This window comes from Trichosurus vulpecula, chromosome 6 (genome assembly GCF_011100635.1).
Source record: "Trichosurus vulpecula isolate mTriVul1 chromosome 6, mTriVul1.pri, whole genome shotgun sequence".
NCBI lineage: Eukaryota > Metazoa > Chordata > Mammalia > Diprotodontia > Phalangeridae > Trichosurus > Trichosurus vulpecula.
In genome coordinates, this window is record NC_050578.1 from 212,864,244 (window position 1) to 212,879,175 (window position 14,932).

The following is a 14,932-nucleotide window of genomic DNA, read 5'->3' on the forward strand; positions in this document are numbered from 1 at the left end:
AGACATGCTAGGGATGGTGGTTTAGCCACACCAGATATTAAACTGTACTACACAGCAGCAGTCATCAAAACTGCCTGGTACTGGTTAAGAAACAGGGGTGTGGATCAGTGGTATAGGATAGGTACACAAGTAGGTGAAATCAACAAGTTTAGCAATCTACTCTTTGATAAACCCAAAGAAGCCAGTTTCTGGGCTAATAATTCACTATTTCACAAAAACTGTTGGGAAAATTGGAAAATGGTAGGGCAAAAACTGGGCATAGACCAATATCTTACACCATATACCAAAATAAAGTCAAAATGGGTTCATGATTTAGGAGTAAAAGTTGATACTCTAAGTAATTTGGGAAAGCAAGGAATAGTTTACTTATCAGATTTGTGGAAAAGTAAAGAATTCATGACCCAACAAGAGATAGAGAGCATTACAAAATGCAAAGTGGATAATTTTGATTATGTCAAATTGAAATGTTTTTGTACAAAAAAAGCCAATGCAACAAGAATTAGGAGGGAAGCAGAAAATTGGGAGAAAATCTTTGCAACTAGTATCTCTGATAAAGGCCTCATTTCTAAAATATACAGGGAGCTAAGCCAAATGTATAGGAATACAAGCCATTCCCCAATTGAGAAATGGTCAAAGGATATGAACAGGCAGCTTTCAGAGGAAGAAAATAAAGCTATCTACAGGCATATGGAAAAATGCTCTGGATCGCTGCTGATTAGAGAAATGCAAATCAAAACAACTCTTAGATACCACATCTCTCCTGTCAGATCCCCAATTGATTTTTAATGTGTCTACACCAGCTATGCATACATAGTATATGTGCATCAGCTATATATACACAGTGTAGTATAGGGCCAGCCTGGAAGCAGCCCAGGTGATGTTTTGGGTTCAATTCTGACTTGGCACATACTGGTTGTGTGATATCAAACTACTGTATGCACAGAAAAGGAGGTATTGGCCATGTAGTAAGGGGGCAAGGGGCAGACTGATGCATGTAGATTTAGGCAGTGTATTGCTCCACTATTACTCCTGAGGTGTCAGTAGATTTGGGGCGGGGGGGGGGGGCCATGTTGAGGGAACTTTTTGTGGAAGATTTAGAGGAAGGTGTGGAAGCAATTCTTACAGTGGGACCTGCATGGTAGAAGGACTGAAATCCAGAGCTCCCTTCTGCTCCTAGTTGTATGCTTCTTTTCTACCTTCCTCTCCCCCTTCCTCCCCTCTCCCAGCTGCCTTTAATGTTGTCTTCACGCGTTAGAATGTGAGCTCCTTGAGGGTAGGAACTATCTGGGTTTGGGGGTTTTTTCTGGTTGTGTTTGTATTCCCAGCTGTTATAGAACATAGTAAGTCCTCATCTATGTCCTTTGAGTTAGATAATTTCATATTACTTATCTTTTATCTGTCTCAGCACTTAATATAGTGTGTTGCATATGATAGTTATTTTCATAAATATATCAGTGGGCTGTTATAGGAAGAGAAATTTTTATTTCTGACTGTCTGTTCTCTTCTTACAGGTTTCATTTAATTGAATAATTTAAATTTAAGTGGATCTCACAATAGGGACTACTTAGGTTTTTTCCTGAAGTGTTTGTTTCCAAGGTGTGGTCCATGGCTCCAGTTCGCTTTAGAAGGAGGAGGGGAAAAGCAGCTGGGGTGGTTCAGTAGATAGAACGCTAGACTTGGAGTCAGGAAGCCCTGCTTCAAATTCTGCTTTAGACTAGTGGTGCAACCCTGGGCAAAGAGACAACTTCTCTCAGCCTCAGTTTACTTCTCTGTAAGATGAGGATAATAGTGTCTATCTCCCAGGGTTGTTGTGAGGATCCAGGGGGATCACGTAGCACTTAGCAAAGAGTAGGAAAAAACTAAGGACCAGATCAGTAGGAGAGAGGGGTCAACAAAGCTAAGTACTGAAAGAATTTCATTTTAACTTTGATTGGCGTCTTGGCTTTCTGGTTCCTAAGGGCAGGAGCTGTTCATGTTCAGGGGGATAAAAATTAATGGGTCTATATTAGATCTGTTGCAAAATGAAAGAACTTAGCAGTATCTGACTATGATATTTTGTAGAGGGGTGTTTATAGGAGTTGGAGGTGACATATAAGGCCATGAAATAATGTTTCCAGGGTCACTGATGACATCCTTATTATTGAATCCATGTGGCATTCAGCACTGCAGATCACCTTCCCTTCTACTTAACTGCTTTCATGACACTCCTCTCATGGTTCCCTGTCTTCTCTGTTTACCCTGCTGATTTGCAGTCTTCTCATTTCTGATATAAAGCTTCCCTGCCAAGGTTTCTGCCCTGCGGTGGTGGTGTTTTTTTTTTTCAAATGCATTCTCCCTGGATGACCATTTCCACTCCTGTGACTTCAGTTATCACCTCCAAGTAGATGACTTAATGATATATATGTGAGTGTGTTTGTACCCATATTGATCCTCTCTCTGATTTCTTTTGGTGGGATCCCCATTCTCCCTGCCTTACTGTCTTGAAAGCTGGTCGCTGTTGTGTTCATCCTCCAGGCCAGGGCAGCTCAGTTGTAACATCACGTATTTAGAACTGGAGAGGATTCATAGAGGCCACCTCGTTCTGCTCCTTTATCCTTCTGATGAAGAGATGGTGAAGTGACGAGCAAGGCTCTGAACCAGGGAAGTGGTGGCAGAGCTGGAGTTTGAGCCATGGTTCCCTGAGTCTAACCTTCTTGCTCTTTCCACTGTACCATGTTCTAGAACCTCTCACATTTGCCTCCTCTTCTCCATTCCCATTGATGCTACTCTTAATTTAGACCCATATGCATGGAGGGGAAGAGATCAAGCATTTATTAAGCACTTACTGGGTACCAAGCACCGTGCTAAGCACTTTACCAATATTATCTCATTCGATCCTCACAACTACCACCTCTGGGAGGTAGGTGCTGTTATCATCCCCATTTTACAGTTGAAGAAACTGAGGCAAACAAGTAACTTACTCAGGGTCCCCGCAGTAAAGTGTCTAAGAAGGCCGTATTTTAACTTGGTGTATTGGTAAGCAAAATGGCCTTTGTTTTCTTTGAGTAATCCTTACTAGGTGCTAAGCCCCAGGCCCAAACCCCCATTAGGTGTGGAACTTTGTGGGTGTGGATTGGTGACTGGGGTGGGGCCCAAGGTGGGGCTGGCTAAGGGGAGTTGCTAACTCCACAGCCATGCCTTACTATTAGGTGTTAACCTAATCTATGTGGATGTGAACTTCCCAGGGTCCTAAGGGGAGGGACCAACTCAAGAACCAATCACCAGAGCCTAAGCTCTGGTCATTCAGATGACACTTGATGACGTCAAAAACTATAAGAGGAGAGAAGACAGCTTGAAGATTGATTTTTTTTGTTGGAGCCAGAGAGAGCTACAGCTGAAGCTGAAGATAAAGCCGAAGCAGGAGCTGCTGGTAGCAGAGCTGACCTGACCCGCCTGTGGACTGAGGAGTGCTGAGCAAGGACTTGAGGCCAGTGGGTAATCTTCTCACCAGAGAGGGGAAGCATGAATATGATTTGGTTTAATGCCATCATGTTTTTCTGTGGCCTCCTGGCTACTCTTGTGAGGCAGACTTATTGGGCCTGGAAGCTCTTGACCAAGATATCGAAATGGGGACGCTGGTTCGTGGGTCTGCTACTTTGGAGCTTGAATAAATGCTTTGATTCTTCTACCTTCTACTTAGGGATTTCCTTATATCCTGCGGTTCTGAACCGTTCAGACACGTATGTGATTCTCTTTGAAATCATAAATTCTGCCTTCCTAATACACTTGGGTCTTTCTGACTCGAGGCCGAGGGTTCTATTTAGTGGCCTACCAGCCACCACTATTAGCACTCCTTGGCTATTGAAGAGGCGCCTTTCTCATTGGTCTCTTCTTCTGTCTTGAATATTGCTGCCTGATTAATCTTCCTGTCTCACAGTTTTGGTTGAACTACCCCCCACTGTTTAAAAACCAAAACTTGATTGGTCACTTCTTGCCTACTAAATAGAATCTAGACTCCTTTGTCTTCCTTGAACATGTGTTCTTCCTTCCCATGTGCCTTAGTATGTTTCTTGTACCAGTTCTCTCCCCACATTTCCTCAGTTGTGCTTTCTTCAACGCCTGACTTGATACCAGCCCCTTCATGAAACCAGATTTTTTTCTTCTCCAAATCCTACCCACACACCTACCTACAAACTCTCCTAACATACATTGTATTCTGTTTTGTATTGATTATTTTTGTATACAGCTTAGGCCTCCATCTAGAAGAGAGAGGAGTGCAGGGGTCCTGTTGGCAATTTTTGTGCTCCTCATTTTGGAGGGGAGACACTTAGATGTCTGAATTTGATTATGGCTTGGCTGTGTTGCTTTATGATAGAAAGTGTGCACATATATCTTGTATTTAGAATAAGTCAGTTAGTCACTCAACTAACAGATTGATTGAGTTTTTAGTGTCTGCTCAGTGTTGTGCCAAGCTCTTCAGTGTTCTGCGAAGGACCTGTGACCTCTTTGCCTTCCAGCAAATAACTTGGCTTTTATATAATTTTAATAATTTAGAAGCAAATTTGATTTTCCTCAAGCCTGATAGTAATTTTACTTGTAAATTTCTTAGCTTTTGTAACAAATTATAGATGTTCAGTTTGACTTGGAAGCAAGTTAGGGCTACAAATAGGAACTGCCAACTTTGGCGTATTATACCTTGTGTCTATTTAGGCTGCTTTCAAGAAAAATGGTACAGCAGAAACTCCTTTGTACAAATGGTCATCTGTTATGGGAGTATGTTTGGCTTCTCCTGCCTTGGTTGCTCCAAATAGCTAAAGAAAAACAATTTGAAATTGTATGGATTTAGATGAGTGAGTGATTAGGAAAAAGAGGCAAGTGCTTGATGTCAGACCAGAGGGTAAGGTCATTAAATGAACTTCTCTCCCTTCTGAAGCTTTGTGATTTCTGTTGGCACCCGCAGCTTCCCAGTTATTGAGGTTTCCAAACTTATAGTTATCCTTAACTCTTAACTCACTTCTTTTTTTTTTTTAACCTCCATTCATTCGGCTACTGTCTTTCTTTTTTTATTAAAGTTTTCTCTCCCTCCAACCCTTTACCTCATTGAAAAAAGAAAATTTCTTGTGACAAAAATACATAGTAAAGCAAAACAAATCACCCCACTGACTGTGTTTTTAAAAGAGTCTCATTTGCACCCCAAGTCCCTCACCTGTCTGTAATGGAGAGCACATTTCATCATAGGTCCATCCTGTAGAATGATGCATTGTCATTACGTTCATCAGAGTTTTTACACATTTCACAGTTGTACGTCTTTAAAGTGTTGTTATTATATAACATTGTGCTTATTTAATTTTTCATAAATTTATACAAATCATTCATATTTGTTTTATTTTTGCAATATTTATGTTATAAATTATTCTAATGGTTCTGCTCACTTTAGTCTGCATGCATGTTTTAACAACCCAGCTAGCAGCTTCTGTGAGGGCGTAAAATGCACCCAGGATGCTGCTGGGACGCTGGAAAAGCACAGGTTCTTTTTATCTGCTTAAACAAGGAAAGCACGGTGAAGGGGTTGACCAGCTTACTTTAATCCAGCATTCACTTAGCATATAGACAACAATCATTTAGTTCAGGGGAAAATGCCAGCATTCAGTTAGCATTCAGTTAGTTCAGGGGAGCATACAGACAAGCATCAAGAGACAGACCAAATACAGATTCATTGACTTACTTCAGGGGAAAAAACCAGCACCCTGAGGTTCAAAACATTCATTTAGTTCGGGGGAAAAACAAACCAGCACCCCGAACCTCAAAACCAAAATACAAACAAGTTACAAATATCAACAGACAGACCCAATACAATTCATAGTTACCAACATCTGGGCTCGGCCCGAGAGCAAGGGCTGGCCCAGAGTCACGCTTGCTTGCTGCTGCTTCCCACACCAACCGGAAGAGGAAAGAGAGAGATCTTCAAGCTGTCCTTTCCGCTCTTATAGAGTTTTTGACATCATCAAGCACCGCCTGAATGACCAGGGCCGATTGGTTCTTGACTTGGCCCCTCCCCCTAGCATAGACCAGGTTCTGGAGCTAACACCTCCCCTCAGCCAGCCCCATGACTCATCACACAGGAGGTTGTCTGCTTCCTGGCATGCTCTTTGGGCTTCCTGCCCCGGAAGAACAAGCCACAGTGTCCAGAGGCTCAATGAGGTAAGCTGAGTCATTCAAAGAAAACAAAGGCCATTCTGGTTACAATGCATCATAGGAAAAATGTAATTTCTTCCCCCTCACTTTTTTTTTTTTTTACAATTTATTCATTTTATTTTTAAATTCAATTTTATTTTATTTTCATTTTCAAATTGTCTCCCTTCTCCTCCCCTTACCCGCCATTGAAAAGGCAAGAAAAATCCATTATAAATATGTATAGTCATGCAAAACAAATTCCCACATTAGCCATGTTCCCTGCCCTGCCATAGAGAAAAGAATGAAAGAAGAAAATGTGCTTTAGTCTGCACTGAGTCTAGCAATTTTCTTTCTGGAAGTGGATTTCATCATGATTCCTTTGGAATTGTGATTGGTCACTGTGTAAATCAGAGTTACTAAGTCTTTAAAGGTGATTATCTTCACAATGTTGTGGTTACTGTATAAATTATTAGCCTGATTCTGCTTGCTTCACTTTTCACCAGTTCATACAAATCTTTCCAGGTTTTTTGAAACCATCCCTTTCGTCATTTCTTACAGCACAATAGTATTCCATACAGTCTTATATTACAACTCATTCAGCCATTCTTTGGTTGGCAAGCATCCCCTCAGTTTCCAGGTTTTTGCTGTCACAGAGATCTGGCTTCACTCACCTGTCCAGACTTTCTGGTGCTCTTGTGAGAAGCAGCACAGGATGGCACAGTGAACAAAGAGTTAGCCTCAAAGCCCCGGACGAACCATAGGTTCAAGTCTTACCTCTGGCAAATACTGGTTCTGCGACCCTCAGCAAGTTATTCAACTTCTCATGACATAATTTAATGCTGTAGATATTTATATTCTGAGGTTCAGAGAAGGTACCAGCTTGTATTGGTAGAAGGAGTTTCTGCATCCAGGAGTTCCCTTTGCCTGTGAAATCACAAATCTAGTCTCCCATCCCCACCATTGCTCTTTTCTAGCCCAATTAGAATAGTAGCCATTCCCTACACTCTATCGTCCATATCCCTCTCTCCCTTTACAACGTGGTGTCTGTCATTGCAAATTCTGAAGTTTTCCTCATATGTAAAAAATCTTAGGTTCAAGGATTAGTACAGGTAGGTGCCTTTTCTTCCAAGAGCCTTCCCTATAGTTGCCGGTGTTCCCTGATATTCTGAACTGTTAACGTTATCTCTGTGTTCCAGTTACCTTTGCTGTATGCATGTTCTATCCAGTCCCACTCCTTAGGTATCGGAATATTTCATTTTTGTCTTTGAATCCTCAATTTGTTTATAGCAGGAACTTAAATGTTGAATTGAATTAATCACAGAAACCATGTGTTCCATCCATCTAGTTTTTTAAAATGAAGAAACTAAACCAGAGAAGAGAAAAATGCCTGACCCAGGTCATTCATTGATTGCTTAGCAGGCTAGGACTCAATACAGGTTTCTCCTGGTTCAGTTGTCTCACCACTACAGCTACTATTTTTCCGCTCCTCCACTATTTGTCCTTGCAGGAGAGTATGTGGTGGAAAATAACTTGGATACTTCATAGGAAAAACCCAGTTCTTAATTCCCTCCTTTTAAAGAGGAGTATACTGGTTTATCTTACATGCCTGAAGAGCCTAGTATAAATTGGAAAAATTAGCAATGGGAATAGGCGGGTTTGGAAGAACTAGAATAGGGAAAGTGAGTTTTATTTGCCTTTAATGAAATCTATTTTCTATGTATTCCAGCTCTTTGCTTTTCTCATTCTGAGCATGTACATGTATTAATGTACATATACATTTTTGCGTGTCCTGCCGTTGTTTCTTAGCTAGGTCTTAGCAGTCCTTACCTTACTGTTCCCTTCTGAGGGGAAACAGCCACATAACTTGATGGCCAGCATTCAGAGTGGAACGTCTCAATTTCATTAGGGATACATTGTTTTTATTTTTTCTTTAAATAACCTAAGTTGTTGAGAATATTTTAGTGCTTAAGTGTTTAGTGTTATCCATTGACATTCTGTGTGTTTTCCTAATTCGATGTGTATCAAATAGAACTCATTATCCCTCCTCTGAAACCAGCTTTTTCTGACTTGTTTCTTTGCGTGGCACCACCATTCACTTTGTGTCCCATTTCCTGTGTTGTTTGTAACTCAGGCTTATCTTTGACTTTTTTCTCCCCCTCACTTTTCATCTCTTGTCATCTATCGGATCCTGCATGTCAGCTTTTCTTTACAACATCTCTTCCATCTCTCCTCTCTTTCATTCCCATTGCCTTCATCTTACCATAGGCTTAGACTAGAGTTCTCCAAACTTTTTTGAACATGCACCCCATCTGTAAAAATAAAGTTTTGCTCATACAATATGTATCTATTTATAAATTATATACATGTACCACTGTGCTAATTATATGTTGTAAAAACGTAGACAAAACAGATATTTTAAAAGGTGGGATAAAGATGAAATATTTGATCCTAGAGGCAATAGGGACCCACTGGAGTTTGAGCAGTAAAGTAACATGGTGAGACCAGCATTTTAGGAAAATCACTTTGGCAATTGCACAGAGAAGAGATTGGAGACAGGGAGACCCAGGTAGGAGGTGCTGCAGTCAAAGTGAGAGGTGATAGGGGCCTGAACTAGGGAGATGGTTCCATGAGTCTAGAGAGTGGAACAGATGCAAGCTGTATTGTGCTGATAGAAGAGACAAACAAGATTTGGCAACTGGATATGTTGGGTAAGGGGGAGTGAGGAGGTGGAAATGATACTGGGGTTTTGAACTTGCATCACTGGGAGGATAGTGGTGCCTCCAGCAATAATAGGAAAGTTCAAAACAAGAGTGAGTTTTGGGGGAAAGAGAATGTATTGAGACCGGTAATGAAGTTTTTCTTCTGTGACACTATCCCAGCCTAAATCGGAAGGGAGAAGGTAGGGCTGCAGGGCCTGCCTTGTGAGAGGTACCTGCTGCTGCAGCTGTAAGGTAATTTTAGGGTCAGGAAATGGTTATGATATGCTGGGGGTGGGGGCTGCAGATTTTCTGTCTTGATGACTGATACCTGTTTCAGAAGGGGGAGCTTTGGGATTTATACACAGAGTGGGGGGGAGGGTTGGAGGATAAGGGGAGATGGGGTTGTGTTGGAGAAAATCCAGGATTGGAGGGAGAGTGATATGCGTCGCATCTTCTGAAGACTTGATGACTGGTTCCACACTCCTTGGGGTCATACCACAGACCACCTCACTTTGGAGATCGTAGCATTAGACTATTGCAGCAACCTCCTTACAAATAATGGGATTTAGAACTGAAAGGGGCCATAGAGATAATCTGATTTGGCCTTCTGTCCCCCACCCCCCATTTTACAGATGAGGAAACTGGCAGCTAGTGAGGGGAAGTGACTTGCGCAAAGCCACATTGGGTGGGAAGAGAATGCAGGTGATCCTTTGGCTCCAGCACCCCCTTTCACATAAGCCAGAGTGCTTCATTGCCTAGAGGTCAGGTCATTTCAAACCTCAAGTCAGTAACTTGATTTTTCTCATATTACTTACCTCTATATACAGCACACTCGGACCAAACTGGTCCCTAGTCTGCCTCCCAAATGCTCAGCGTGCTTTCTTTGCCTTTGTTCACATTGGGCCCTATGCACTGCTTCTGCTTCTTCAGGCCTCATGACTGTCCCTGATCACCCACCTCTCATGCCAGCTTCCTGAAGCCTTCTCTGTGAGCCCAGGGCATAATCCCTCATTCCCATCTAGCACAGAAGTCATTTTGGGTTTTTTTGCATCTCTTTCGTGGTCCTTAGGCAATATTTTAGAGATATTAGAGGTAACTGTTATCCCCCCTTATTTGATTGAAAACTCTATGATGTTAGGGACTGGCCAATCTTCAGTGAAATAATGAATGTAGAGCTCTTCAGCCTCCATGTATATGGGAAGGTGGGTTTGAGGTGCTTTTGATTCTAGGTTTTATGTATACCAAGGTAACTGTTTCGATATGAGAGATGACGCTAGGATTTTATTTCTTTGTTATTCGCTTGCTAAGACTTCACTGTCTTCAAGTAGTTGCATATAAGATAACTTGAACCTTTCGAATTAGAATGGATATGGGGCAGCTAGGTTCAGTAGATAAGAATTTCTGTCCAGTTTCTAGGACTTATTTTGGGGAATAATTTAGTATCCTAAAGAGGTCTTAATCTTGATGGGCTTATTAGTAAGTGGAGGTGGTGGGCATTTTTGCTTTTCCCCTGAATTATGTAAAACTGCTGTTTGTTATCTATGGTGGAGGGGGAATGAATTTACATCACACTCTGTGGGACTTTGTGGAAGTTTTTATTTATTGTTGAATGAAATGAAGAGAGTGTTAGGTAAGAACAAAACAGAGTCCCTGAAGGTAGAACTCTAGGTGGAAGTGGTCTCAGCTTCTAAGATGCTCCAGTTGAACCTCCATTTCCAATAGCAGTGAATTCCAGAAAGTTAAATTCCTCAAGCAGACTCTTTGCTGCCTTGGAAGAATCAGTATAACTTGTCATCTGTTACCAATTAGTATTGAAAGGTAATGTTGAAACATTGAGACTTGGTACACCATTACTGTCCTCCCAGTGTGATGGCTGCTGCTCACATTTTTGAAAACCTACTTTCCTTGAAGATGCTCGGGTGCCTCGAAATCTTGGTGTGCCTTTACAGCTCTCAGTTGTTTCATCTTCTGCTCTTTACCTAGAGAACCAAAAAGGGGAAGGGCTTTGTATTTTCCATAGAATTTCCATGTTTGAACTGCCTGTCACTAAGTCTGAGAAATTGGAGGAGTTTTTTCTGAAATGGTCTGGAGAAAGTTGACATGTTCTTGTTTTATTAGGTTTTACTGTGTGTGTGTCATTGTATTGTTAGTAGGTTATCACTTCTTTATCAGCTAATAATTTAATTTCTGAGATTGATAAATATTTAACGGTGGCACAGAGGTTGGAGCTGGGCCTGGCGTCCAGAAGCCCTGATTTCAAATCCAGCCTCAGACACTTACTAGCTGTGTGACCCTGAGCAAGTCACTTAGCCTTATTTGTCTCAGTTTCCTCATCTGTAAAATGAGCTGGAGAAGGAAATGGCAAACCACTTAAGTATCTTAGCCAAGAAAACCCCAGATGGGGTCACAGAGTCAGACACAACTGAAATGACTGAACAACAGCACAGTGCTTGACATATAGTAAGTGCTATCTGAAATGTTAGTTATTATTATTATGTGGTGATAATTTAATTTCTGAATTGATAGAAATTTACTGATCTTAGGCAGTGAGGTAGCAAGGTGGAGAGCACCCTGAGCCTGGAGTCAGGAAGACCTGAGTTCAAATTTGGCCTCAGATGCTTAGTAGCTTGATCCTGGGGAAGTGCCTGGCATGTAGTAGGTGCTTAATAAATGCTTAATTTTCTTCTCTCCCCCATGCTCTCCCCTATCTACCCCTCCATGAATGTAACTTATTCACTGTTTCTTTATATTACCCCCATCGAAATAAAGTGATAAGAAACTCTATAGAATGTAGCTAAGCTTTGGTGAGGAAAGGAGCAGACTCTTACTTTAGGGATCATAAGATCACATATTTAGAAATAGGCTTGGCCTTATAGGTCATCTAATCTGTCTCTATCTCCACCCCCATCTTACAGGAAAGGAAACTGAGGCCCAGAGGAGAAGTAACTTAATAATAGTCACAAACATAGTAAGTGGCAGATTGAACCTAGTTTCTTAGCCCATAGTAGGTGAATAGGTGTTTGATAAATATTTGAATAAATCACCTGGATTTGCAAATGCAGATTAGATTTCTGAGCTTCCTCTCAGCAAAAGGCTTACTCTTGTGGAGCTTTTCATTTGTTCCATGCCTGGAGTGAGTGGAATTTCCAGGGCCCAATCAGAGCTATTCCAGGAAAGGCCTTACCTCTATGTAATAAATAATATATTGGGTAGTAGGGTGTCCATCACTCCTTTCTCCCCGTCTCATGGGTCAGTCAGATGCTTTGCCTGGAACCCATGACGAATACTTGTTCAAATTGTACCTTCTTGCCAGGTCAAACACCTACTTATTGGCCACTTATTTTGTGTAAGGCAGTGACTTGTGGGATGGAATGAGGAAGGGGCTTCTTTTAAAACACTGCTTTCCCTGAGCGGTGTAGATTTTGAGTGTTAGCGATAGGTGTGTCTGGGAGAACTACATCTAACTTGGGGTCCTTTTTGAATGAGAAAGGAAAGTAAGCAGTTGTGTTGGTATCTTTGGTTGTGTTGTTTTGAGTTATCTTTTTAGCTCTGTCAATTCATGTTTTGTTCAGTAAACTAGCTTTGTTTCTCTTAGCCCCTTTTTTTTTAACTTCACAGACTTTTATTTCCCCTTTAATTATTTTACAAACATATTCATAACTCTCCATTGAAAGGGAATAGCTAAGTTGGATGTGAAAAATTGCCAATAGCAATACAAAATAGAAACTTTTTTGAACATTGACATTTAAAGAAGTTTTAAAATCACAGTGGGGATAGTGGATCCTATATAAGTTGTGTTATATAGAATAGTTGTTTTCTGTGAATGAGGACACCGTCAAATGAATTAAAATTCAAAAGTAATGGCCTGATTGAATTGAGGTTTGTTGGATACTTTTTTGGAGCTAAATTCCTTCTGTGTGGGGTGTCCCTCTCCCTCCCCCCCCATTTCAAGTGGTTCCCTGTGAGTATTTAAAGTTCTTTCACAGAAAATTTTGATATTTAATTAACTACTGCTTTAGAAGGATGCTGATTATAAAGTCTGTGGGCTTTGAGAAGTCTCCTTAAAAGTTAATGAAACCTTCTGATTCTGCTTCTTGTGCAAAGAGCATGAGGAAAGTCATTAACTCCGGTCTCTGATCAATCCCGGTAACTAAAAACATAAGGGAAGTTAAAAGTGACATGTCTTTGAAACAGGATCATATTTATTGAAAAGCCAGGGAGAAAGGCAGCATGGTAGGCAAGAAACACAATTTCTTTTTAAAAATAATTTTTAAAACCTTGATTTGTTCTGTATTTGTAGGCTGAGAGAGACCTTGAGGTAATCTCATCCATCCTTTTGCCTCTAGGCAAGACGACATAGAATCATAGCTCACCACTTTTCCTTCTTGAAAGTAATTGTTCAAGTCTTTGTACAATTGCTCAAGTATGCCAGACTGCCAGGGGCCAGGCCTTAAAGTCAAACACGGCAAAAACTCCTCCGATCAAGAGTCTGGGAGTCTTGGCCTTGGCCTAGACTGCAAGAAAATGTTTTCATAGAACATGGGGGTAGCACAGTAGAGAGGAAGGCAGGAATGCTGGACAAGTGACATTGAGATCTCTTCTGAGGTGCCAGAGTTTCTTTTGTACAAATTAATGCTATCGTCTGTTTCTGGAAGAAGTCTTTCACGTGAATACTTTTGATCACAGTTTAAGGGTATGTGAATTTTAGGGTAGAGTAGTAGCCTGTTTTGGGGGGGGGGTATTTTTGTTGCCTTTTTTTCTGACTCTTTTCTTCTTTTTTGGTCCCTGGGCTTATGTAGCATCAGCTCCACCCCCACCTCTTCCCATTATTAGGGTATATATGGGTTGGCATCTGAACTTGGTTTCTAATTCTAGGATTTTATAATTGATAAACCAGTTAACCAGACCACAGCTAGGAATGGAGGACAGTTTCTAGATTGTGTCTGAGAAGGGAGTATTATTTTTCATGACTTTAAACTTGTCTTCTAGTTTTTCCACTGGTTTAATTCACAGTAAAAATGAGTATTTCTTTCTTTCTTTTTTTTTTTTTTTTGATAGGCTGAATATGAGAATGATATTGAGGTAGGACAAGTGATCCAGGCATTTTGATGGTCTTAATGATTTTTTTCCAATAGTTTTGACCTTCATACATCTTTTAACTTGTAACACAGACTGGAATTTCTATCCTAACCTTCCTTCAGATCCAGCACTTGGTGAGAGTGCTTATGGCTTCCTGAGGGATGGAATCCGGAGTGGATTTGCAGACTAGCTTCATGGGAAGCTCCTAGGAATCTCCCCTCTTTCCTCCTCCCCACCCCCCAAAAAAAGTATTTTACACCAGAGTTATTTCCTGATCTACCTTCCCTTGTTACAAAATAGCAACAACAACCCTAACCTAAGAACAATAAAACACCAACAAAACTACAGTTTCTGATGGCACGTGCAACATTCTGCACCTGTATGTGGTCTCCTATCTCTTTAACGAAAGGAGGAAAGTCTATTTCATTATCTCTCTGCCTTCTTTTTGTTACACAGGGAAATTAGAACTGCAGAATTACTGCCTATCTTCACTGCCTCTGAGCATATACTTGGTGAGAAAAACAGAAAAATTTTTTTGCTTTTTGTTCTGATCTGTGTTCTTTTGTTTTCTTCCCTGCAACTCTCACTTGTTGCAAAGTGAAGTATAAAATCAGCTGCCTTTTACAATAGATTTATTTTTTGAATTCTCTCTCATTTTTTTCAATCAGGGTGGGGAGTTCCCAGCGTGAAAACTCCCTTCACCAGAGCAAATTGCCAGCTTGTCCAGGATTTGCTCTTAGAATTGTTTGGAGTCACTGAGGTTATGTGACTGCGCCATGGCCATGCACCAAGCGCATATCACAAAGAAGAAGTAAATTCAGGTCTTTCGGATTGATTCCAAGGCTGGGCCTTTATCCATGATGACATAGTGCTTGTCATTGAATTGATACTGTTTTTAAAAATTTGCTTGCATTTCTATAGCAATGCCAAAAAGTAAAATCAAGTTCACCTTGGCAAAGTCTTTTTCTATGTTTTAGAACAGATGGCCCTGGAAAGTTAGC

The 14,932-nt window shown here is 40.9% G+C and overlaps 1 protein-coding gene across 3 annotated transcripts in view; it reads left to right on the forward strand.

Annotated features, from left to right (window-relative positions):
• FAM53A (family with sequence similarity 53 member A) overlaps positions 1-14,932 on the forward strand; it is a 117,892-nt gene that overhangs the window by 13,559 nt on the left and 89,401 nt on the right. The window contains exon 1 of one of the 3 annotated variants that reach the window (XM_036765376.1): positions 14,364-14,443. The exons of the other annotated variants lie outside the window; for them this stretch is intronic. The gene's annotated coding sequence lies outside the window, so the exon portion shown is untranslated. Of the gene's footprint in view, positions 1-14,363; positions 14,444-14,932 lie in introns of those variants that run through there. 3 annotated transcript variants of the gene reach the window in all.